Source organism: Solea solea, chromosome 16 (assembly GCF_958295425.1).
Source record: "Solea solea chromosome 16, fSolSol10.1, whole genome shotgun sequence".
NCBI lineage: Eukaryota > Metazoa > Chordata > Actinopteri > Pleuronectiformes > Soleidae > Solea > Solea solea.
In genome coordinates, this window is record NC_081149.1 from 25,878,280 (window position 1) to 25,902,185 (window position 23,906).

A 23,906-nucleotide genomic window follows, 5' to 3' on the forward strand; every position below is an offset into this window, starting at 1 on the left:
TATATGCTTAGTCAAATTTGCCGTTGTGTGCATGCATCAAAACGTCCAGAAGTAGAAGAAGACAATATATAATATATAATATGAAAACTGCAGTAGAACAAATACCACCATGGTGTCGGTGAGAATGAACGTTGTGAAGAAGAGCAACTTTTAGACTGAAGAAGAGAACTACAAGGCAAACAGAACAGCACAGTCCATCACATTTGCCAACAGGAAAATGTACTCGGCCAATAAATCTTTTCTCCTCAGTATACGTATATGTATACTCAGACTCAGCACCTGAGCCTCAGCTCTATTAAACCGTGCATGTAAACGTCACGGGAGGAAACCTTACGTGCATTTCCAGCACGTGAACTAAACACCCGAACTAGCTTTTTAATGTGCATTTCTTTGCACTTGTAAATGTTGTTATCTTCTTTATTTATAAAATAGGAAAAGCAAAAATGATAAATGATAAATGATGAGCATGAGTTCTATGCACTAACACTTGCATGAACACATGCTGCACACTGACTACAGGGCTTCACACACACCAGATCACCTTATGGAGTGTTTGTTTGAATGCACCTCAGTTTCTTGGCTCATCCCATCATCTCTCTGTCTGTCTCTCTGTCTGTCTCTCTGTCTGTCTCTCTCTCTCTCTCTGTGTCGACCATGCCATATGCCACCTATTACATGTTTACCCAGAACTGAAAAAAGCCAGTATAATGTTGCCCCATAAATAGTATGACACTGTTGTGCGAAGTGTAACACAACAAAATCAGAGTGCTCTGCAATCTCCAGCTCCTTCTTTCACAAACACACAGATTTGGCTCTGTGAATAACTCTGCTGCTGGATTATTACTGAAGAACTGTGCCACACAGAACGGAACAGAACGGAACAGAACGGAACAGAACGGAACAGAACGAAACGGAACAGAACAGAACAGAGCAGAGCAGAGCAGAGCAGAGCAGAGCAGAACAGAACAGAACAGAACAGAACAGAAGAGAACGGAACGGAACGGAACGGAACGGAACAGAACGAAACGGAACAGAACAGAACAGAACAGAGCAGAACAGAACAGAACAGAACAGAACAGAACAGAAGAGAATGGAACGGAACGGAACGGAGCGGAGCGGAACGGAAGAGAACAGAACAGAACAGAACAGAACAGAAAAGAACAGAACAGAACAGAACAGAACAGAACAGAACAGGTTCTGCCTCATTAGGACCAGGTTTTGGTCTCCATGAGCACTACTGGTCTTGACAAAGTCAGTGTTAATGCCAGAAAAGGTCCAAAAGAGGTAAGAAATTCAAGTACACACACACACATACTTTTACAATATATGCATGAAGACACATTTGACGAAGAGAAGATGAAGAGAAGATGAAGAGAAGATGAAGAGAAGATGAAGAGAAGATGAAGAGAAGATTCACACCCACAGCAAGGTCAACATGAGAAAGAGAGAACTGGTGAGTGTTAAGACAGTGGCGCACACACACACACACACACACGAGTGAATGAGAGTAGATGTAGGAGTGGCATCTCTACTTCCACTGCATTGATTTTCACGTCAGCCAGTAAAATATGCTGCAGCCGTCATTCAGTCATTCAGTCATTCACTCATTCACTCTGTCTCCTGTGAGAAATACTGACTGACATGTAGGAGGACATCAAGAGAAGAGACTGAGCAGAGGCATTCATGTACATGATGTCTCCATAATCAAGAGGGGCGGGAAGGTGGCAGCAACAAGCCGTTTCCTAGCATTAGAAGAGAAACAGGATTTGTTTCTGAAGAAGAAACATAATTTCAATTTATTTAAAAGATATTCAATGTGGGGTTTGAAAAGAAAGGCTTTCATAAATTGTGATGCCAAGGTATTTATTAGAGGCCACACACTCAATATGGGGTATTCTGAGCAGAAGTACAGGAAGGAAGAATTGCTGGCACCATCTTTTTTACCAGAAAATAACTATAATAGTTTATTATTAAACTATTATTAACTATTATGTTGGTTAGCATTTAGCACTAAGGTGGAACAGTCGACACTGAAATACAAGAACAACAGTGCTTGCACAACAATAGATGATAGTATCATCTGCATAAAGATGTACTTTTAGTAAAGAGACGACAAATGCAGTCTTCCATGTCAGACTGTCAATCACAGAGGCACAGATTCTTGCCATGTCTTGTTCGGGGGACTCGCAACACTACAAGTGTGACCCCGACCAATCATCGTTCACAGCAATGCACAGTTCATCGGTCATCATTGAGGAGGTGGGGCAAGGAGTTGTCGTCATTCAAAGCTGCCGATCCTTTGCGGGTGATGCTCATGGACTTTGTTTTGGTTGTCCCTTTAGAAGATGTCAAAGAGGCAGAGGTTCTGCTGCTAAAACTCAACAACACCTTCTTCTGTCTCACTTTTCCACCTGTCGTCAGCAACAGTCTTCTTCTTTGACATTTTTATGGCTTTACATTATATTACATTACATTACATGTCATTTAGCAGACGCTTTTATCCAAAGCGACTTACAATGTACAATCAGCCAGGGGTGGAGTCGAACTTGCAACCGCGATGTCTTTCGCACACAGGGTACCGGTCTTAACCACTGAGCCACTCCACACCCTATATGTTACGCCTCATTGTATCAGCCTGTTTTCCTATTGGTCAACATCCATGAGCATGTCATAGGAAATGTCAGACTAGGCGGGAAAATACAAAAAAGAATTCTAAGGTGCTAGACTTCTCGTGTCACAGAGAAGAGTGACACAGGGTGTCGGGTGTCACGGAGCATCTCAGACACCAAACCTCAGTTATGTGACATCATTCCCAGCGTTCATATGCTGGAATTGTGTTGGTCACAAATCAAATCGCTTGAAAATGTTTGTCACGGTTAGATTTTTTAAACCACTCATTCTCCCACACAAAAGTAGAAATATAGAAAATAGAAAAATCTGTGATTTCCGTCTGACAATGCTGCTTCCATCAGGAAGTTAAATGGTCTGTATTTATATAGCACAGTTGACCTCTTTCTAGTTTTGCCATTCACTCACACTTTCATACAGCACATCTAGTCTGGTAGCATCACATTTTCTATCACACCCATTCACATGCTGCCAGCACAGCCATCAGGAGCAACGAGGGGTTAAGTGTCTTGCCCAAGGACACATCGGCTCTTCCAATGGAACCCACAACCTTCGAGTTGAAAGACGACTCGCTCTACCACTGAGCTACCGTTACAAATGTGTTACTGTCTTGTGTGTCTTGTGTGACAGTTTTTTATTTATTTATTTATTTATTATTTCGGTCATGACATTTAGATCACTCATCACATAACATTGCAGTTCACACAATATACATAACCGAAAGGGAAGGCGGGAGAAGCAAAGCTTAACTAGTCCCGCCCCCATAAAGCACAGACGGTGCTTTACGTCCTTTGATTTACCGACATGACACAAACTCACGTAATGAACAGACAGTACAGCAGCAGACCTGCAGCTCCTGTGACACAGATTTTCACTTCATTACTTAAACACATTATAGTTTTTGGCAGAAAAACAATGTCGAGAGGGGACATGGGTCCTCTGGAAGCTGCATGATTAGTGAATTAATTTGTCTTGGATGATGTGATATTACACAGAAAAGTGAACACATGGTGTTTATTATTTTTCACAGGTGAAATATGTGCCTGAGCCTGATTATTTTCAATTCCTACTTCCTGTCTGCTTCTTCCTAGAGTGGCATCTGGTCCAGCTCTCCAACCAGGAGCTTGACTTTTGGAAATCAACATCATAAAAGCTTGGCCAGCCCACGATTAAATGAGTCCAGATATGACTGATGTCAGTGTGCCACCAATTGCTGCTACCCCCTGTCCATCATTGTACTTAACCGACACACACACACACACACACACACACACACACACACACACATTCAAAGTGAAAGAAGAGAAAATGAATACCTGTTCAATCTACACTTCACTCATTTCTACCGTCCTCCTGATGACATCAGGTGTCACAATCATATACACCGACACTGCAATCACTTTGTCATCGATCATATATCTGTGAAGTGAAGAGTTCCATCATCATATGAACTGAGTGCCCTCATAATCCAGAATATATCTGTAGTATTATTTTGTGTGTGATTCTGTGTTAGTCCATGAAATGAATTGCTGTAAAACCATAACTCATATCAGCAGTGAATCTTTATCAACTCAGCATTTTCAAACAGAGCCTGAAGGCTGGAGTTTGCTCTGAGGGAAACCAGGTGATGAAATGGTGATAAATATACCCTCGGTCTCTCACACACACACACACACACACACACACACACAGCGCAGGACCAGAATCTGCAGGAGGACTGAAGCTAACAGGAGCAGCTGTCAGAACATCAGGACCACGGCTGAATAATGGAACAGCAATAAAAATAGATGGAACAGATTTTACATTTACTAATGGGGGTCTCCACCAGGGGAGGCAGTCAAGATCCCTATTGGTCCAACACAGCCAGGTACACAATGGCTTCATTTATCAAACAACCACAGAAACCGCCACAGATTTGTGTGAAGAACATTTCTTTCCAGGAACAAGAGGCTGAGGGACATTTTGAGCTATTGAGTCCCTCAATGTCTAACACGCAGAAGTGAGAACAACGTCGGTATGACCCGAAACCTCTGTCTTCGTTAAGAAATGTACAGCCGGAGATTTAGTTTATTGCAATGTGTTTTTCCTTGTCTGTTTTCATTCAACGTTGATAACTCACACAGTTTCTCGAAGCAGTGAGCAGCAGCAGCAGCAGCAGCAGCAGCAGCAGCAGCAGGTAGCCATGTGTTTCCTCTGTGACAGCTAATTGGCCGAAAAAACAACAAAAGCACTGGAATGTAATACCACCAATGGATTCACAGCGATCAAACAACCCTAATTCAAATAGAAAGTTTATGGTCTTAAGACCCACAATACTGTGATTTAAAACATGCAGTGGCTTCTTCGACACTTGAACAAAACAAAAATCTTTTATTTTACTCAGTCTGTGCTGGGCCAACTTGTTGCTTGTTTACGGTCAGATTGTGTGTCAAGATTTACATGACACACAATCATTTCTTCACACATATCTGTGGCCTTGCGCCACCAAGCATCTTGTCTGGTCAGGAGGGGGCAACACAAGCTTAAAACTACATCACGATAGTCCATGATATTGCAATAAACATATTATTTTATCAGCTCAAGCACTCATCACAATCATGCATTTCTAGTTCATATTCTCAGCTGGAAATATTTATTTAAATATAACGCCACAACAACATATTGACGCCGGAATCCCAGGGGGGAGTAAAAAAGTCAGGCACCAAAATGAGGCACAGAAATGTTCCTTGTTATTCGGTCTTGTTACTACCATTTACGTCAGAGCCGAGCCTAGGGTTAGGGTTCGGTACCCAACCCTAGATGTAACAGCCAGGGTAGGGAAAACAAGAGCAGCCTTCATCATGCTAAAGAACGTCTGATGAGTGATGAGTGATGAGTGATGAGACGCATCGCCACCAACTCCATGTGTCAGATCTGACACATGGCGAACAACAAAAGCAACAAACCTTCATAAACACCTGTCTGAGAAGAACTTTTTCACTTGGTTACAGGTTTGAATCCCCACCAGGTCAAGGTCTGGGTGTCCCTGAGCAAAAATCACGAGTAAAGTTCACTGATTTCTGTGTGTCATTGAACCATAAGGTTACATCCTGCATTTAATGTGGGATTCAGAGACGGCCGCCGCACGGCAGCTACGTACACTGACGCCAAAGCTAAAACTTTGAGAGATTCATGTTCACGTGACAATTAATGCTGAAACATGACCACATGCACACATGAAGGCCACTGTGTGTGTGTGTGTGTGTGTGTGTGTGTGTGTTCAGTAGATTTGTTTGAAGAGAGAAGAGAGAGAGAGAGAGAGAGAGGGAGCGAGAGAGAGAGAGAGAGAGAGAGCACCCACCCAATCACATGCACCGATGCTCACACCCAGTCTCGGATGGATCTGTGGCTGCAACACTGTATTCTCACCACACCACACACACACACACGTGTGTGTGTGTCTTGAACGATGAAGACTTTAACATTTAGCTTTGATGTTTGGTTATGACACAATCACACCCATCCCCACATGTGTGCACGTGTGTGTGTGTGTGTGTGTGTTGCAGCGTTAAATACCACTGGTGACAATTACAATTATACTCTCTCTCTCTCTCTCTCTCTCTCTTTCTCTCTCTATCACTACAGATGTGTTTCACATCTGTCTCCTGTTGGTACATGAGACACTTGTGCTCCTCACAGTCAGAAACACAGTAGATGTGCACATGCATGGAGAGAAGGGAAAAAGAGGAGGAGAGTGGAGATGGAGAAATATTGAAAATGACGAGATTCCTGCAACCATAGAGTTACTAAACTACCTGCAGGATTTGCCTTTTGTTTAAAAAGGAGGTCAATGCTCAATGATCTGAACTGAGGTAGAGGGGAAAAGAGAAAGGGTGTGTGTGTGTGTGTGTGTGTGAGAGAGAGAGAGAGAGTGGGGGAGAGAGAGAGTGGGGGGGAGAGAGCTCACAGACATCATCTAAAGCAGAGACAGCTCGCGGGGAAACCCACGTGACTCAGCTCAGGCTCACGGAGCTGACAGTTTAGCATGTAAATGAGGAGACAGGCGTCACACGGTGAAGTTATGCAGTGGTGGTGATGATGATGACGATGATGATGATGATGATGATGACTGGAGGTCAGACCACAGCCGCCTCTCTGTTCATGGACAGTGATCGTGAGGCTGCTGATGCTGATGCTGATGCTGTGCTTCTCTTACCTTATTGAAGATCAACTCCTTCTGCAGCTGTTAACTTCCTCCTCCTCTGTTTTCCACTCTGCTTTAAATCCACGCACAGGTGCACTGATGTTCCTCTGTGTGTGTGTGTGTGTGTGTGTGTGTGTGTCCTCCGGCCGTGAGAGACGCTGCTGTGCAGGAACAGGCAGCTGAACACTGAGGATGAGAACCGGCGGCGGCGGCGGCGGCGTGTCTTTGCTGCTACAGCGTCACCGGAGAGGAGGAGGAGACAGTGAGGAGGTCTCACTCTGACGGCGAGTGCAGTCACCGAGGCAAGTGCAGTGAGGTTCAGCGGTGAAGTGCAGTTTCACACGATGATCACCAGGTGACTGACACTGAGGTGTGACCTGACTTACAATACAATGCTGTACATTATATTAGTAATATTTGCATATTAACTTGTGTAATATAGAGGACGAACGATGCCAAATCTTTCAATACAGAAACACATAAATGACTGAATATATAAACGATAAACACATAATCTAATAGAATCAATTAAAAACAGAAATAAGTGAATTAACTAAGGAATAAAGGAATGAATACATAAATACTGAAATACTGAAATAAATACTACTGTATGTGTGTGTGTTGTGTTGTCTCTTGTATGTGGATCTTTGTGAGGTCCAAGCAACATAAACTATAGGGGGTGGAGGACATGTGTGTTACCTCTTTAGGACCTTGTCTGTCATATACACTGACCCTGTCCAGTAAGTCATCATTGAGACCAAAACCTGGTCCTAATTAAGCAGAACCTAATTTCTGAGGAACTTGATAAGGGCGCAATTTGAATTGTGGTTAGGGTTAAAACAGGAACTGGTTAAGGAGAAGATTAAGATTAAGATTAAGATTAAGCTGCACACATTTGTGTGACTGTGTTTTAAAAAGTGCTTTCCACAGTGAGAATATATCCCACGATTGCTCACCTAAATGTACACAAACCACAACTACATGTTTTATGTCACTCATTGCCACTCACACTGAATGTCAAGCTCTTAAAAATGACTATCTACTATTGTATCAACATTAAAATAAAAAAGCAGCAATGACTGATTCAATTAGAGTATCATATCATATTATGATATTGTATTCTTTGTGGTATTGTATCACATTTTAGTAGTTTTTCCAAGACATGTTATCATGGAGATACATTTACATCTGTGTGTACACATGTATACTGTTTTGAATGTTTTTAATGTCAAATCTTGTCATGTTATACATCAAGTTAAACAAGATACAAATAGACATTAAAGGAGACATATTATACCCTATTTCCACAAGTTAAAATAGTTCCCTGGTGTCCTAATGAACATGTCAGTGACATGTTTTGGTCAAAATACCATAAGGATGAAGCACCATAGCAGTTTAATAACCCTGCTAAACCCGCCCCTTTCAGAACGCTCAGTTTTGTGCATGGTCCCTTTAAATGCAAATGAGACACAGGCAAACACACACCCACTTCTTCCAGGGGGTTGACTTTATCCAGCACATTAGCTTCATATATAAAATCCTCTGAGGCTGGAAGTTTGTGTAAAACACTGTGCTCCACTGTGCAGCCACCAACAGCACACTTGTCCCTCCGCGTTGACATAATACCGCTCTTCCTCGCTCGCCTGCACTCTCGCATTTTATAGGGACAAGGTGGTGCTAAGGTGGAGCTAAGGTGGAGCTAAGGTGAAGCTAAGGTGGAGCTAAGGTGGAGCTAAGGTGGAGCTCTCCAAGTAAACTTACTGGTGGGTGGTAACATTCGCAGTGAAATGCGCATGCTGCCGTCATAAGCGCAGGGAATTCAACATCGAGTGTTTTATCGCCTATACTTACACTAAGGGGGACCACGAAAACATGACTGAGTATTCTTTTTCCTCCAGAGTCCCAAATATAAGTATTACAATGATTAAAAAGTTGAAGCAAAATTCAACTAAAGAAAGTAAAAACAACCAGGAAAAAGAGAGCTTGCTTGTGGGTGTGTATCAATCTAAAACAAATTCATGCAGGGTTTGTATTTATAGTACGTTAGCCATCCACTGTAAATACAATCCAACCACATATTTTACACACATTTACTCCTGTAAAATGGATATAGATATATATATATATATACATATATACATACATACATGTATATATACATATATGTATATATACATATATATTCTCTCATCCTCCTCCTCTTCCTCACATATACTTCAGACACTGGTATAGCCAAAGTAGATTAAGATGGAGCAAGCAATAAGGTGACTCTAATTATGAATATTATCATTATTATTATTAAAATTTTTTGGGGGGGGTTCAATTTCTATGTACTCCAGTCAAAATTCCTCAGCTCCTCTGATCACATCCCCTGCTGTATACAATAGAACAGTATTTCTGATTTTCCTCAAAGTACCAGAGAAAGCTCACGTACCACAGTTTGAGAACCAAAGACCTCGAGATTTGACTGGGAGGTGATATGATCATTTACAGCATGAATTCTGAGCCCTTTCTTGCCAGCACTGCTACCCCAACCTAACCTGGATGAACCCAAGGACACAGTTTTGGTCAACATCAGTATCTCCACAAAAAGAGAACCGATAACAACTGGGTTTTTTCAACTAGCACACTAGAGGCGGGCTTAACGCCATAATGACAGAGAAGTGACGTCTAGCAGCTATTGTACATCCAACATGGTGGCCACCATTTTAAGCCACAGAGCTCCCTCGGACAGAAGTCGTTAGACATCATTACTAGATAGCTATCACGCCTAGAAAACGTGCTTTCCAACGCATAACTCATCCTACTCATTGATCTAGTTGGTTGTGGGTCTATTCAAGAGACATTTTCATCTATGTTGGTTGGTCACGCCTCTTGAATCTGGGAGGTGACCACACCCTTTCCAGACCATGCTGTCGTCTAGCATTAGCCAGGCTAGCCACAACCATCATTTCTTCAGTTACTGGATATTATATCCATAGAAAAACCATAAGCCATGAACATATTTTTCCTGACAAAGTTCTGTTGTAAGAGCAGTATGAGACTGTTGGTGTGAAAAGGAAATTTGGTGGGACAACCCTGCATATGAGGTTAGTAATTGAAATATCTAAGTGTTACAAACTCACAGGTGAGAGCTCCTAAAGCAGACTAAAATAAATTCCAAGGTTGGCAAGGCAAACAGAATATATATCCACTAGGTGCAAAAACATGAACAACATAAAAATAAACAGACATACTGAAATAAAAATTGAGTATATACTAAAAAGGAGGCAGGTACCAACAATAATGGTGGTGTCAAGTAATCAGGGAAACATATAACAGGAAATCAATGAATCAACAAATAAAAATCCAAAATCTTCACCTCAGCAACATGTAACACTACATGTAAGTCAATAAAAACTTTTTTTTCAAATAGGATATTTTTGGTGTGTAAAATGAATTTGATCTTCCTAAGGAGTCAAGTTATTGAATGTCAGCCAGTAAATATGAATTAAATTGAAAGACGAGCACAAAAAGAGGTGCAGACTAATCAGAGCATTGTTGAATGAATTTGGTGCAAAGTGTTTGTGTTTAATGTTGCACTTTGTAGATGGTTGAAAATGAGGTTGTAGCTTGTTACTCCATATCCTACTGCGGTTAGAATATAAGAGGGAATTTGTATTTTAACATCTTTTGAATCTGCGATTCATCATTCCATCTTCACTCCAGATACTTTGTCCTTCATAGATCAAAAGACAGCATGGCCATTTCAGACAGGATTCAGAAGCAGTTAATGTGGAGTTAATGTATTGTTTCAGTTGACATATCATTTACAGACCAGTTTTCTTGCTGAAGGTTCTGACAGACAACTGCAGTGTACTGCCATTGAATATTTTAGTGGTACACAGTACCCGATCGTACCGGTCTACTCTCATCCCTGCTCATGACAACTTCAGGAACATGTATGGATGACAGTGCAGGTATGAAAGCTATACAAGATTCCTTGCAACAGGCTTGATTTATGACAGCTAACCAGTACAGTGCTCAAGATACTGAAATAACTCCGGGAGTACTACACATTCACTCTGTTGCAGACACGACAGAAATATTAGGACAAGAGCACTCAGCGAGCCCAGACTTCCACCAAGGCTTCAACACTTTGCTACCTTTGTCACCGTGTTACGTACCAGCCCTTGAAGGAACCTCCTTGCATTGTTATCCCCCATCCCCTTTGTCTTCTTTTTATTTGTTTGTTTGGTCTTTGTCTCCTTGGCCAAACCATTTTCCTGCTGATTGCCACTCTTCACCACCTGCCATAAATACCCAGCTGGATGTTCAGTGCCAGTCTTCGCCAGATTGTTGTTTAACCTCTGTGGAAATCCATCCATCTTCTACCACTTTATCCTCTATATAGCTATAGCTATATATAGCTATAGCTGTGCCTAGTGTTGATTTTCATCAACGATGACGATGACGAAATAATTTCGTTGACAACCCTTTTTTTCATGACCAAAACATGACGTTGATTTAAATTATGACTTAAATTAATTTGTGAAAAGACTATAGTTCTTTTTTTTCTTCTTTTTTTGAAAAAGACTAAGTCTAATTCTAAAATGGCTGCCAAAAACAACACTGGCTGTGCTAAACTCAGCTGACATAGTGCGACAGGTCTATCACAGGGCCACATAGAGACAAACAACCATTAACTCTCTCCATTAACAGCCAATCTACGAAGCCAGATTTAATCGTTTGTGTGAGTACTTTCCCCTCACACATCCACATTTATAACAGAAGATCAAGGTTGAAAAATCCCATACTTCCCCTAAACAATGATTTATTTAGAGTATTTTGTTAACTGGCCAAAAAAGTCTGTTGTGACCTGTGGCAGCCATGTTTCCACTGAAAGTGAGCCCGTGTCATGCTGTCATGTTTCCAGGTACAGGGCAATGCCACAGTGCAGACTGTAGTACATTTTTATTTGCCTTTCAAGATACTGGGGACATTTAATACTAACTAAAAAACAGTAATATATTTCAAATTAAATTCAATAAACAATAAATATAAAGCAGTAGGAACAATAAAACCATTGGGTAAATTGTGTTGAATTAGGAAAGGCCACTTCTAAAAGGTGTGTTTTTGTGATCCAAAAGTAGTTGGTGAGGTGTATCATTGCAGGCTTAATGGTCGTGTCAAAGTGCAAAAAACAAAAAGGTGCACAAAATTAGCAACAGCATTTGTTTCACTAAGAAATAAGTGTCACATGTGATGCATGAACTTCTCAAAGTGCACATTGACAGAAGTTAGGACCATAGTGGAAAAGGTAGTTCAGTTGTTTTGATGGAGGACTGTACTGTATGAGGTACTTGCATATAGAGCTGTGTGCATGACTCTGACTGTGTAATAGCAAATGTGTCGTTGAAAGCGTCATCTTAGAATTATCCTCTCAGTGATTGGCAGTGAAAGGACTGGAAAACAACAATGAGCAAAAATGATGTTATGATGCAGGGACCAGCTTTTCTCCCAGTGCTGTGTGACATGGTTTAGTGCTGATAAAAAGCCTAAAAATGGTTGTATAGCATTTCCATATGTACAAAAAAAAAACAATAACAATAATCAAAGAAAAGAAAATATTTGCAGCTATGGTTGCACTGGCACAGGACAGTAGACACACAACCCAGTTAACTCTATCACCCCACAGTCACAACAAATGACCTGCACTCTGTCTCGTCTGACATACAGAGGCCATGGAGAGGATGGATCACACAGTGTTTCCTCTAAATTGAGTGATTTTTCACATGATCATTAACATCAACAGGCTGAGTGTTTCCCTCAATAATACAAGCGTGTTTTCTGGAGGGATCACTGAACCACATACCCTCACCTCTCAAACCCTCTCAGAGCTGGCCAAAGTGATGCTCTGTATTCAAGCGATCAGCACCTCAAGCAAGTATGCATTCACTTCAGAGCACAGAGAAACTTAATCCTGGAACTGTCAAATCTACTATGTTTTTGTACAAATCCAAGGCACTGACTGTTTTGTTCACTGACTGATGGAGATGAGTCTGGTTCAAGTCCCTTTCAGGTGGAGCTGTGATCTTTAAGAAATTCTACTTCACAGTACAGGCCAAAAGACTTTCACCAATCATGCTGCTGGAACTCATGTCGCCAATCACAATATGTGCTGCCTGATCTTGAAAACGGTTCAAATTAAGAGTTCTACAGTCAGAGTGCTTGTTTCAAAAGACAAGACAGCCAAAGACACTGTGGACCACTGTGCATCCTGTTCATGATGTTCCACAATCAACCAAGATATATCTCCCTCAGTCTGTCACTCATTTTCTTCTGTAGAATTAGTTCACCAGGCGAATTTTCCGGCCACCAAAACAACCTTCCAAAGCCTGGGTAGCTCAGTCGGTAGAGCATCAGACTTTTAATCTGAGAGTCCAGGGTTCAAGTCCCTGTTCAGGCGGTGCTGTGTTCTACAAGAAATTCTACTTCACAGTACAGGCAATGTGTGCTGCACTCACCTTGAAAACAGTTCAAATTAAGAGTTCTACAGTCAGAGTGCTTGTTTCAAAAGACAAAACAGCCAAAGACACTGTGGACCAGTGTGCATCCTTTTCATGATATTCCACAATCAACCAAGATATATCTCCCTCGGTCTGTCACTCATTTTCTTCTGTAGAATTAGTTCACCAGGCGAATTTTCCGGCCACCAAAACCTCCTTCCGAAGCCTGGATAGCACAGTCGGTAGAGCATCAGACTTTTAATCTGAGGGTCCAGGGTTCAAGTCCCTGTTCAGGCGGTGCTGTGTCCTTTAAGAAATTCTACTTTACAGTACAGGCCAAAAGACCTTCAAGAGAGTCCATCATGCTGCTGGAACTCATGTCGCCCATCACAATATGTGCTGCCTGATCTTGAAAACGGTTCAAATTAAGAGTTCTACAGTCAGAGTACTTGTTTCAAAAGACAAAACAGCCAAAGACACTGTGGACCAGTGTGCATCCTTTTCATGATATTCCACAATCAACCAAGATATATCTCCCTCGGTCTGTCACTCATTTTCTTCTGTAGAATTAGTTCACCAGGCGAATTTTCCGGCCACCAAAACCTCCTTCCGAAGCCTGGATAGCACAGTCGGTAGAGCATCAGACTTTTAATCTGAGGGTCCAGGGTTCAAGTCCCTGTTCAGGCGGTGCTGTGTCCTTTAAGAAATTCTACTTTACAGTACAGGCCAAAAGACCTTCAAGAGAGTCCATCATGCTGCTGGAACTCATGTCGCCCATCACAATATGTGCTGCCTGATCTTGAAAACGGTTCAAATTAAGAGTTCTACAGTCAGAGTACTTGTTTCAAAAGACAAAACAGCCAAAGACACTGTGGACCAGTGTGCATCCTTTTCATGATATTCCACAATCAACCAAGATATATCTCCCTCGGTCTGTCACTCATTTTCTTCTGTAGAATTAGTTCACCAGGCGAATTTTCCGGCCACCAAAACCTCTTTCCGAAGCCTGGATAGCTCAGTCGGTAGAGCATCAGACTTTTAATCTGAGGGTCCAGGGTTCAAGTCCCTGTTCAGGCGGTGCTGTGTTCATTAAGAATTTCTACTTCACACTACAGGGAAAAAGACCTTCATGAGTCCCCCATCACAATGTGTGCTGCATTCACCTTGAAATCGGTTCAAATTAAGAGTTCTAGAGTCAGAGTGCTTGTTTCAAAAGACAAGATAGCCAAAGAGACTGTGGACCATTGTGCATCGTTTTCATGATATTCCACAATCAACCAAGATTAACTCCCTCGGTCTGTCACTCATTTTCTTCTGTAGAATTAGTTCACCAGGCGAATTTTCCGGCCACCAAAACCTCTTTCTGAAGCCTGGGTAGCTCAGTCGGTAGAGCATCAGACTTTTAATCTGAGGGTCCAGGGTTCAAGTCCCTGTTCAGGCGGTGCTGTGTTCATTAAGAAATTCTACTTCACACTACAGGGAAAAAGACCTTCAAGAGTCCCCCATCACAATGTGTGCTGCACTCACCTTGAAATCGGTTCAAATTAACAGTTCTAGAGTCAGAGTACTTGTTTCAAAAGACAAGATAGCCAAAGACACTGTGGACCATTGTGCATCCTTTTCATGATATTCCACAATCAACCAAGATTAACTCCCTCGGTCTGTCACTCATTTTCTTCTGTAGAATTAGTTCACCAGGCGAGTTTTCCGGCCACCAAAACCTCTTTCCGAAACCTGGATAGCTCAGTCGGTAGAGCATCAGACTTTTAATCTGAGGGTCCAGGGTTCAAGTCCCTGTTCAGGCGGTGCTGTGTTCATTAAGAAATTCTACTTCACACTACAGGGAAAAAGACCTTCGTGAGTCCCCCATCACAATGTGTGCTGCACTCACCTTGAAATCGGTTCAAATTAAGAGTTCTAGAGTCAGAGTGCTTGTTTCAAAAGACAAGATAGCCTAAGAGACTGTGGACCATTGTGCATCCTTTTCATGATATTCCACAATCAACCAAGATTAACTCCCTCGGTCTGTCACTCATTTTCTTCTGTAGAATTAGTTCACCAGGCGAATTTTCCGGCCACCAAAACCTCTTTCCGAAGCCTGGGTAGCTCAGTCGGTAGAGCATCAGACTTTTAATCTGAGGGTCCAGGGTTCAAGTCCCTGTTCAGGCGGTGCTGTGTTCATTAAGAAATTCTACTTCACACTACAGGGAAAAAGACCTTCAAGAGTCCCCCATCACAATGTGTGCTGCACTCAACCTGAAATCGGTTCAAATTAAGAGTTCTAGAGTCAGAGTGCTTGTTTCAAAAGACAAGATAGCCAAAGAGACTGTGGACCATTGTGCGTCCTTTCCATGATATTCCACAATCAACCAAGATTAACTCCCTCGGTCTGTCACTCATTTTCTTCTGTAGAATTAGTTCACCAGGCGAATTTTCCGGCCACCAAAACCTCCTTCCGAAGCCTGGATAGCTCAGTCGGTAGAGCATCAGACTTTTAATCTGAGGGTCCAGGGTTCAAGTCCCTGTTCAGGCGGTGCTGTGTTCCTTAAGAAATGCTACTTTACAGTACAGGCCAAAAGACCTTCAAGAGAGTCCATCATGCTGCTGGAACTCATGTCCCCCCATCACAATATGTGCTGCGCTCATCTTGAAAACGGTTCAAATTAAGAGTTCTACAGTCAGAGTACTTGTTTCAAAAGACAAAACAGCCAAAGACACTGTGGACCAGTGTGCATCCTTTTCATGATATTCCACAATCAACCAAGATATATCTCCCTCGGTCTGTCACTCATTTTCTTCTGTAGAATTAGTTCACCAGGCGAATTTTCCGGCCACCAAAACCTCTTTCCGAAGCCTGGATAGCTCAGTCGGTAGAGCATCAGACTTTTAATCTGAGGGTCCAGGGTTCAAGTCCCTGTTCAGGCGGTGCTGTGTTCATTAAGAAATTCTACTTCACACTACAGGGAAAAAGACCTTCAAGAGTCCCCCATCACAATGTGTGCTGCACTCAACCTGAAATCGGTTCAAATTAAGAGTTCTAGAGTCAGAGTGCTTGTTTCAAAAGACAAGATAGCCAAAGAGACTGTGGACCATTGTGCGTCCTTTTCATGATATTCCACAATCAACCAAGATTAACTCCCTCGGTCTGTCACTCATTTTCTTCTGTAGAATTAGTTCACCACGCGAATTTTCCGGCCACCAAAACCTCCTTCCGAAGCCTGGATAGCTCAGTCGGTAGAGCATCAGACTTTTAATCTGAGGGTCCAGGGTTCAAGTCCCTGTTCAGGCAGTGCTGTGTTCTTTAAGAAATTCTACTTTACAGTACAGGCCAAAAGACCTTCAAGAGAGTCCATCATGCTGCTGGAACTCATGTCCCCCATCACAATATGTGCTGCGCTCATCTTGAAAACGGTTCAAATTAAGAGTTCTACAGTCAGAGTACTTGTTTCAAAAGACAAAACAGCCAAAGACACTGTGGACCAGTGTGCATCCTTTTCATGATATTCCACAATCAACCAAGATATATCTCCCTCGGTCTGTCACTCATTTTCTTCTGTAGAATTAGTTCACCAGGCGAATTTTCCGGCCACCAAAACCTCTTTCCGAAGCCTGGATAGCTCAGTCGGTAGAGCATCAGACTTTTAATCTGAGGGTCCAGGGTTCAAGTCCCTGTTCAGGCGGTGCTGTGTTCATTAAGAAATTCTACTTCACACTACAGGGAAAAAGACCTTCAAGAGTCCCCCATCACAATGTGTGCTGCACTCAACCTGAAATCGGTTCAAATTAAGAGTTCTAGAGTCAGAGTGCTTGTTTCAAAAGACAAGATAGCCAAAGAGACTGTGGACCATTGTGCGTCCTTTTCATGATATTCCACAATCAACCAAGATTAACTCCCTCGGTCTGTCACTCATTTTCTTCTGTAGAATTAGTTCACCAGGCGAATTTTCCGGCCACCAAAACCTCCTTCCGAAGCCTGGATAGCTCAGTCGGTAGAGCATCAGACTTTTAATCTGAGGGTCCAGGGTTCAAGTCCCTGTTCAGGCGGTGCTGTGTTCATTAAGAAATTCTACTTCACACTACAGGGAAAAAGACCTTCATGAGTCCCCCATCACAATGTGTGCTGCACTCACCTTGAAATCGGTTCAAATTAACAGTTCTAGAGTCAGAGTGCTTGTTTCAAAAGACAAGATAGCCAAAGAGACTGTGGACCATTGTGCATCCTTTTCATGATATTCCACAATCAACCAAGATATATCTCCCTCGGTCTGTCGCTCATTTTCTTCTGTAGAATTAGTTCACCAGGCGAATTTTCCGGCCACCAAAACCTCTTTCCGAACCCTGGATAGCTCAGTCGGTAGAGCATCAGACTTTTAATCTGAGGGTCCAGGGTTCAAGTCCCTGTTCAGGCGGTGCTGTGTTCATTAAGAAATTCTACTTCACACTACAGGGAAAAAGACCTTCGTGAGTCCCCCATCACAATGTGTGCTGCACTCACCTTGAAATCGGTTCAAATTAAGAGTTCTAGAGTCAGAGTGCTTGTTTCAAAAGACAAGATAGCCAAAGAGACTGTGGACCATTGTGCATCCTTTTCATGATATTCCACAATCAACCAAGATTAACTCCCTCGGTCTGTCACTCATTTTCTTCTGTAGAATTAGTTCACCAGGCGAATTTTCCGGCCACCAAAACCTCTTTCCGAAGCCTGGGTAGCTCAGTCGGTAGAGCATCAGACTTTTAATCTGAGGGTCCAGGGTTCAAGTCCCTGTTCAGGCGGTGCTGTGTTCATTAAGAAATTCTACTTCACACTACAGGGAAAAAGACCTTCAAGAGTCCCCCATCACAATGTGTGCTGCACTCACCTTGAAATCGGTTCAAATTAACAGTTCTAGAGTCAGAGTGCTTGTTTCAAAAGACAAGATAGCCAAAGAGACTGTGGACCATTGTGCATCCTTTTCATGATATTCCACAATCAACCAAGATTAACTCCCTCGGTCTGTCACTCATTTTCTTCTGTAGAATTAGTTCACCAGGCGAGTTTTCCGGCCACCAAAACCTCCTTCCGAAGCCTGGATAGCTCAGTCGGTAGAGCATCAGACTTTTAATCTGAGGGTCCAGGGTTCAAGTCCCTGTTCAGGCGGTGCTGTGTTCTTTAAGAAATTCTACTTTACAGTACAGGCCAAAAGACCTTCAAGAGAGTCCATCATGCTGCTGGAACTCATGTCCCCCCATCACAATATGTGCTGCGCTCATCTTGAAAACGGTTCAAATTAAGAGTTCTACAGTCAGAGTACTTGTTTCAAAAGACAAAACAGCCAAAGACACTGTGGACCAGTGTGCATCCTTTTCATGATATTCCACAATCAACCAAGATATATCTCCCTCGGTCTGTCACTCATTTTCTTCTGTAGAATTAGTTCACCAGGCGAATTTTCCGGCCACCAAAACCTCTTTCCGAAGCCTGGATAGCTCAGTCGGTAGAGCATCAGACTTTTAATCTGAGGGTCCAGGGTTCAAGTCCCTGTTCAGGCAGTGCTGTGTTCTTTAAGAAATTCTACTTTACAGTACAGGCCAAAAGACCTTCAAGAGAGTCCATCATGCTGCTGGAACTCATGTCCCCCCATCACAATATGTGCTGCGCTCATCTTGAAAACGGTTCAAATTAAGAGTTCTAGAGTCAGAGTGCTTGTTTCAAAAGACAAGATAGCCAAAGAGACTGTGGACCATTGTGCGTCCTTTTCATGATATTCCACAATCAACCAAGATTAACTCCCTCGGTCTGTCACTCATTTTCTTCTGTAGAATTAGTTCACCAGGCGAATTTTCCGGCCACCAAAACCTCCTTCCGAAGCCTGGATAGCTCAGTCGGTAGAGCATCAGACTTTTAATCTGAGGGTCCAGGGTTCAAGTCCCTGTTCAGGCGGTGCTGTGTTCATTAAGAAATTCTACTTCACACTACAGGGAAAAAGACCTTCAAGAGTCCCCCATCACAATGTGTGCTGCACTCAACCTGAAATCGGTTCAAATTAAGAGTTCTAGAGTCAGAGTGCTTGTTTCAAAAGACAAGATAGCCAAAGAGACTGTGGACCATTGTGCATCCTTTTCATGATATTCCACAATCAACCAAGATATATCTCCCTCGGTCTGTCACTCATTTTCTTCTGTAGAATTAGTTCACCAGGCGAATTTTCCGGCCACCAAAACCTCTTTCCGAAGCCTGGATAGCTCAGTCGGTAGAGCATCAGACTTTTAATCTGAGGGTCCAGGGTTCAAGTCCCTGTTCAGGCGGTGCTGTGTTCATTAAGAAATTCTACTTCACACTACAGGGAAAAAGACCTTCGTGAGTCCCCCATCACAATGTGTGCTGCACTCACCTTGAAATCGGTTCAAATTAAGAGTTCTAGAGTCAGAGTGCTTGTTTCAAAAGACAAGATAGCCAAAGAGACTGTGGACCATTGTGCATCCTTTTCATGATATTCCACAATCAACCAAGATTAACTCCCTCGGTCTGTCACTCATTTTCTTCTGTAGAATTAGTTCACCAGGCGAATTTTCCGGCCACCAAAACCTCTTTCCGAAGCCTGGGTAGCTCAGTCGGTAGAGCATCAGACTTTTAATCTGAGGGTCCAGGGTTCAAGTCCCTGTTCAGGCGGTGCTGTGTTCATTAAGAAATTCTACTTCACACTACAGGGAAAAAGACCTTCAAGAGTCCCCCACCACAATGTGTGCTGCACTCACCTTGAAATCGGTTCAAATTAACAGTTCTAGAGTCAGAGTGCTTGTTTCAAAAGACAAGATAGCCAAAGAGACTGTGGACCAGTGTGCATCCTTTTCATGATATTCCACAATCAACCAAGATTAACTCCCTCGGTCTGTCACTCATTTTCTTCTGTAGAATTAGTTCACCAGGCGAGTTTTCCGGCCACCAAAACCTCCTTCCGAAGCCTGGATAGCTCAGTCGGTAGAGCATCAGACTTTTAATCTGAGGGTCCAGGGTTCAAGTCCCTGTTCAGGCGGTGCTGTGTTCTTTAAGAAATTCTACTTTACAGTACAGGCCAAAAGACCTTCAAGAGAGTCCATCATGCTGCTGGAACTCATGTCCCCCCATCACAATATGTGCTGCGCTCATCTTGAAAACGGTTCAAATTAAGAGTTCTACAGTCAGAGTACTTGTTTCAAAAGACAAAACAGCCAAAGACACTGTGGACCAGTGTGCATCCTTTTCATGATATTCCACAATCAACCAAGATATATCTCCCTCTGTCTGTCACTCATTTTCTTCTGTAGAATTAGTTCACCAGGCGAATTTTCCGGCCACCAAAACCTCTTTCCGAACCCTGGATAGCTCAGTCGGTAGAGCATCAGACTTTTAATCTGAGGGTCCAGGGTTCAAGTCCCTGTTCAGGCGGTGCTGTGTTCATTAAGAAATTCTACTTCACACTACAGGGAAAAAGACCTTCGTGAGTCCCCCATCACAATGTGTGCTGCGCTCATCTTGAAATCGGTTCAAATTAAGAGTTCTAGAGTCAGAGTGCTTGTTTCAAAAGACAAGATAGCCAAAGAGACTGTGGACCATTGTGCGTCCTTTTCATGATATTCCACAATCAACCAAGATTAACTCCCTCGGTCTGTCACTCATTTTCTTCTGTAGAATTAGTTCACCAGGGGAATTTTCCGGCCACCAAAACCTCTTCCCGAAGCCTGGATAGCTCAGTCGGTAGAGCATCAGACTTTTAATCTGAGGGTCCAGGATTCAAGTCCCTGTTCAGGCGGTGCTGTCTTCATTAAGAAATTCTACTTCACACTACAGGGAAAAAGACCTTCATGAGTCCCCCATCACAATGTGTGCTGCACTCACCTTGAAATCGATTCAAATTAACAGTTCTAGAGTCAGAGTGCTTGTTTCAAAAGACAAGATAGCCAAAGAGACTGTGGACCATTGTGCATCCTTTTCATGATATTCCACAATCAACCAAGATATATCTCCCTCGGTCTGTCACTCATTTTCTTCTGTAGAATTAGTTCACCAGGCGAATTTTCCGGCCACCAAAACCTCTTTCCGAAGCCTGGATAGCTCAGTCGGTAGAGCATCAGACTTTTAATCTGAGGGTCCAGGGTTCAAGTCCCTGTTCAGGCGGTGCTGTGTTCATTAAGAAATTCTACTTCACACTACAGGGAAAAAGACCTTCGTGAGTCCCCCATCACAATGTGTGCTGCACTCACCTTGAAATCGGTTCAAATTAAGAGTTCTAGAGTCAGAGTGCTTGTTTCAAAAGACAAGATAGCCAAAGAGACTGTGGACCATTGTGCATCCTTTTCATGATATTCCACAATCAACCAAGATTAACTCCCTCGGTCTGTCACTCATTTTCTTCTGTAGAATTAGTTCACCAGGCGAATTTTCCGGCCACCAAAACCTCTTTCCGAAGCCTGGGTAGCTCAGTCGGTAGAGCATCAGACTTTTAATCTGAGGGTCCAGGGTTCAAGTCCCTGTTCAGGCGGTGCTGTGTTCATTAAGAAATTCTACTTCACACTACAGGGAAAAAGACCTTCAAGAGTCCCCCATCACAATGTGTGCTGCACTCAACCTGAAATCGGTTCAAATTAAGAGTTCTAGAGTCAGAGTGCTTGTTTCAAAAGACAAGATAGCCAAAGAGACTGTGGACCATTGTGCGTCCTTTTCATGATATTCCACAATCAACCAAGATTAACTCCCTCGGTCTGTCACTCATTTTCTTCTGTAGAATTAGTTCACCAGGCGAATTTTCCGGCCACCAAAACCTCCTTCCGAAGCCTGGATAGCTCAGTCGGTAGAGCATCAGACTTTTAATCTGAGGGTCCAGGGTTCAAGTCCCTGTTCAGGCAGTGCTGTGTTCTTTAAGAAATTCTACTTTACAGTACAGGCCAAAAGACCTTCAAGAGAGTCCATCATGCTGCTGGAACTCATGTCCCCCCATCACAATATGTGCTGCGCTCATCTTGAAAACGGTTCAAATTAAGAGTTCTACAGTCAGAGTACTTGTTTCAAAAGACAAAACAGCCAAAGACACTGTGGACCAGTGTGCATCCTTTTCATGATATTCCACAATCAACCAAGATATATCTCCCTCGGTCTGTCACTCATTTTCTTCTGTAGAATTAGTTCACCAGGCGAATTTTCCGGCCACCAAAACCTCTTTCCGAAGCCTGGATAGCTCAGTCGGTAGAGCATCAGACTTTTAATCTGAGGGTCCAGGGTTCAAGTCCCTGTTCAGGCGGTGCTGTGTTCATTAAGAAATTCTACTTCACACTACAGGGAAAAAGACCTTCAAGAGTCCCCCATCACAATGTGTGCTGCACTCAACCTGAAATCGGTTCAAATTAAGAGTTCTAGAGTCAGAGTGCTTGTTTCAAAAGACAAGATAGCCAAAGAGACTGTGGACCATTGTGCGTCCTTTTCATGATATTCCACAATCAACCAAGATTAACTCCCTCGGTCTGTCACTCATTTTCTTCTGTAGAATTAGTGCACCAGGGGAATTTTCCGGCCACCAAAACCTCTCTTCCCGAAGCCTGGATAGCTCAGTCGGTAGAGCATCAGACTTTTAATCTGAGGGTCCAGGGTTCAAGTCCCTGTTCAGGCGGTGCTGTGTTCATTAAGAAATTCTACTTCACACTACAGGGAAAAAGACCTTCAAGAGTCCCCCATCACAATGTGTGCTGCACTCAACCTGAAATCGGTTCAAATTAAGAGTTCTAGAGTCAGAGTGCTTGTTTCAAAAGACAAGATAGCCAAAGAGACTGTGGACCATTGTGCGTCCTTTTCATGATATTCCACAATCAACCAAGATTAACTCCCTCGGTCTGTCACTCATTTTCTTCTGTAGAATTAGTTCACCAGGCGAATTTTCCGGCCACCAAAACCTCCTTCCGAAGCCTGGATAGCTCAGTCGGTAGAGCATCAGACTTTTAATCTGAGGGTCCAGGGTTCAAGTCCCTGTTCAGGCAGTGCTGTGTTCTTTAAGAAATTCTACTTTACAGTACAGGCCAAAAGACCTTCAAGAGAGTCCATCATGCTGCTGGAACTCATGTCCCCCCATCACAATATGTGCTGCGCTCATCTTGAAATCGGTTCAAATTAACAGTTCTACAGTCAGAGTGCTTGTTTCAAAAGACAAGATAGCCAAATAGACTGTGGACCATTGTGCATCCTTTTCATGATATTCCACAATCAACCAAGATATATCTCCCTCGGTCTGTCACTCATTTTCTTCTGTAGAATTAGTTCACCAGGCGAATTTTCCGGCCACCAAAACCTCTTTCCGAAGCCTGGATAGCTCAGTCGGTAGAGCATCAGACTTTTAATCTGAGGGTCCAGGGTTCAAGTCCCTGTTCAGGCGGTGCTGTGTTCATTAAGAAATTCTACTTCACACTACAGGGAAAAAGACCTTCGTGAGTCCCCCATCACAATGTGTGCTGCACTCACCTTGAAATCGGTTCAAATTAAGAGTTCTAGAGTCAGAGTGCTTGTTTCAAAAGACAAGATAGCCAAAGAGACTGTGGACCATTGTGCATCCTTTTCATGATATTCCACAATCAACCAAGATTAACTCCCTCGGTCTGTCACTCAT

The 23,906-nt window shown here is 42.8% G+C and overlaps 1 protein-coding gene and 29 non-coding genes across 31 annotated transcripts in view; 29 read left to right on the top strand and 1 right to left on the bottom strand.

Moving 5' to 3' along the window:
• The window catches only part of LOC131475537 (junction plakoglobin-like), a 90,042-nt gene extending 83,010 nt beyond the window's left edge, over window positions 1-7,032 (bottom strand). The window contains exon 1 of one of the 2 annotated variants that reach the window (XM_058653735.1): window positions 6,824-7,031. The gene's annotated coding sequence lies outside the window, so the exon portion shown is untranslated. Of the gene's footprint in view, window positions 1-6,823 lie in introns of both variants that reach the window. The other variant, XM_058653737.1, reaches the window with a different exon arrangement.
• Window positions 7,033-13,186: 6,154 nt separating this feature from the next.
• Window positions 13,187-13,259, top strand: trnak-uuu (transfer RNA lysine (anticodon UUU)). Its single transcript has one exon. It is a non-coding gene; the product is annotated as a tRNA-Lys (tRNA).
• Window positions 13,260-13,523: 264 nt separating this feature from the next.
• On the top strand, window positions 13,524-13,596 carry trnak-uuu (transfer RNA lysine (anticodon UUU)). Its single transcript has one exon. It is a non-coding gene; the product is annotated as a tRNA-Lys (tRNA).
• A 317-nt stretch (window positions 13,597-13,913) lies between these two features.
• trnak-uuu (transfer RNA lysine (anticodon UUU)) lies at window positions 13,914-13,986 on the top strand. Its single transcript has one exon. It is a non-coding gene; the product is annotated as a tRNA-Lys (tRNA).
• Window positions 13,987-14,303: 317 nt separating this feature from the next.
• Window positions 14,304-14,376, top strand: trnak-uuu (transfer RNA lysine (anticodon UUU)). The gene has a single exon. It is a non-coding gene; the product is annotated as a tRNA-Lys (tRNA).
• Window positions 14,377-14,667: 291 nt separating this feature from the next.
• On the top strand, window positions 14,668-14,740 carry trnak-uuu (transfer RNA lysine (anticodon UUU)). Its single transcript has one exon. It is a non-coding gene; the product is annotated as a tRNA-Lys (tRNA).
• Window positions 14,741-15,031: 291 nt separating this feature from the next.
• Window positions 15,032-15,104, top strand: trnak-uuu (transfer RNA lysine (anticodon UUU)). The gene has a single exon. It is a non-coding gene; the product is annotated as a tRNA-Lys (tRNA).
• A 291-nt stretch (window positions 15,105-15,395) lies between these two features.
• On the top strand, window positions 15,396-15,468 carry trnak-uuu (transfer RNA lysine (anticodon UUU)). The gene has a single exon. It is a non-coding gene; the product is annotated as a tRNA-Lys (tRNA).
• A 291-nt stretch (window positions 15,469-15,759) lies between these two features.
• Window positions 15,760-15,832, top strand: trnak-uuu (transfer RNA lysine (anticodon UUU)). Its single transcript has one exon. It is a non-coding gene; the product is annotated as a tRNA-Lys (tRNA).
• Window positions 15,833-16,151: 319 nt separating this feature from the next.
• On the top strand, window positions 16,152-16,224 carry trnak-uuu (transfer RNA lysine (anticodon UUU)). Its single transcript has one exon. It is a non-coding gene; the product is annotated as a tRNA-Lys (tRNA).
• A 291-nt stretch (window positions 16,225-16,515) lies between these two features.
• trnak-uuu (transfer RNA lysine (anticodon UUU)) lies at window positions 16,516-16,588 on the top strand. The gene has a single exon. It is a non-coding gene; the product is annotated as a tRNA-Lys (tRNA).
• Window positions 16,589-16,906: 318 nt separating this feature from the next.
• Window positions 16,907-16,979, top strand: trnak-uuu (transfer RNA lysine (anticodon UUU)). Its single transcript has one exon. It is a non-coding gene; the product is annotated as a tRNA-Lys (tRNA).
• Window positions 16,980-17,270: 291 nt separating this feature from the next.
• On the top strand, window positions 17,271-17,343 carry trnak-uuu (transfer RNA lysine (anticodon UUU)). The gene has a single exon. It is a non-coding gene; the product is annotated as a tRNA-Lys (tRNA).
• A 292-nt stretch (window positions 17,344-17,635) lies between these two features.
• trnak-uuu (transfer RNA lysine (anticodon UUU)) lies at window positions 17,636-17,708 on the top strand. The gene has a single exon. It is a non-coding gene; the product is annotated as a tRNA-Lys (tRNA).
• A 291-nt stretch (window positions 17,709-17,999) lies between these two features.
• Window positions 18,000-18,072, top strand: trnak-uuu (transfer RNA lysine (anticodon UUU)). Its single transcript has one exon. It is a non-coding gene; the product is annotated as a tRNA-Lys (tRNA).
• A 291-nt stretch (window positions 18,073-18,363) lies between these two features.
• trnak-uuu (transfer RNA lysine (anticodon UUU)) lies at window positions 18,364-18,436 on the top strand. The gene has a single exon. It is a non-coding gene; the product is annotated as a tRNA-Lys (tRNA).
• A 319-nt stretch (window positions 18,437-18,755) lies between these two features.
• Window positions 18,756-18,828, top strand: trnak-uuu (transfer RNA lysine (anticodon UUU)). The gene has a single exon. It is a non-coding gene; the product is annotated as a tRNA-Lys (tRNA).
• Window positions 18,829-19,146: 318 nt separating this feature from the next.
• trnak-uuu (transfer RNA lysine (anticodon UUU)) lies at window positions 19,147-19,219 on the top strand. The gene has a single exon. It is a non-coding gene; the product is annotated as a tRNA-Lys (tRNA).
• Window positions 19,220-19,511: 292 nt separating this feature from the next.
• On the top strand, window positions 19,512-19,584 carry trnak-uuu (transfer RNA lysine (anticodon UUU)). Its single transcript has one exon. It is a non-coding gene; the product is annotated as a tRNA-Lys (tRNA).
• A 291-nt stretch (window positions 19,585-19,875) lies between these two features.
• On the top strand, window positions 19,876-19,948 carry trnak-uuu (transfer RNA lysine (anticodon UUU)). The gene has a single exon. It is a non-coding gene; the product is annotated as a tRNA-Lys (tRNA).
• Window positions 19,949-20,239: 291 nt separating this feature from the next.
• trnak-uuu (transfer RNA lysine (anticodon UUU)) lies at window positions 20,240-20,312 on the top strand. Its single transcript has one exon. It is a non-coding gene; the product is annotated as a tRNA-Lys (tRNA).
• Window positions 20,313-20,631: 319 nt separating this feature from the next.
• On the top strand, window positions 20,632-20,704 carry trnak-uuu (transfer RNA lysine (anticodon UUU)). The gene has a single exon. It is a non-coding gene; the product is annotated as a tRNA-Lys (tRNA).
• Window positions 20,705-20,995: 291 nt separating this feature from the next.
• Window positions 20,996-21,068, top strand: trnak-uuu (transfer RNA lysine (anticodon UUU)). Its single transcript has one exon. It is a non-coding gene; the product is annotated as a tRNA-Lys (tRNA).
• A 292-nt stretch (window positions 21,069-21,360) lies between these two features.
• trnak-uuu (transfer RNA lysine (anticodon UUU)) lies at window positions 21,361-21,433 on the top strand. The gene has a single exon. It is a non-coding gene; the product is annotated as a tRNA-Lys (tRNA).
• Window positions 21,434-21,724: 291 nt separating this feature from the next.
• Window positions 21,725-21,797, top strand: trnak-uuu (transfer RNA lysine (anticodon UUU)). Its single transcript has one exon. It is a non-coding gene; the product is annotated as a tRNA-Lys (tRNA).
• Window positions 21,798-22,088: 291 nt separating this feature from the next.
• On the top strand, window positions 22,089-22,161 carry trnak-uuu (transfer RNA lysine (anticodon UUU)). The gene has a single exon. It is a non-coding gene; the product is annotated as a tRNA-Lys (tRNA).
• Window positions 22,162-22,480: 319 nt separating this feature from the next.
• trnak-uuu (transfer RNA lysine (anticodon UUU)) lies at window positions 22,481-22,553 on the top strand. The gene has a single exon. It is a non-coding gene; the product is annotated as a tRNA-Lys (tRNA).
• A 293-nt stretch (window positions 22,554-22,846) lies between these two features.
• Window positions 22,847-22,919, top strand: trnak-uuu (transfer RNA lysine (anticodon UUU)). Its single transcript has one exon. It is a non-coding gene; the product is annotated as a tRNA-Lys (tRNA).
• Window positions 22,920-23,210: 291 nt separating this feature from the next.
• On the top strand, window positions 23,211-23,283 carry trnak-uuu (transfer RNA lysine (anticodon UUU)). Its single transcript has one exon. It is a non-coding gene; the product is annotated as a tRNA-Lys (tRNA).
• Window positions 23,284-23,602: 319 nt separating this feature from the next.
• On the top strand, window positions 23,603-23,675 carry trnak-uuu (transfer RNA lysine (anticodon UUU)). The gene has a single exon. It is a non-coding gene; the product is annotated as a tRNA-Lys (tRNA).
• The last annotated feature ends 231 nt before the right edge of the window (window positions 23,676-23,906 follow it).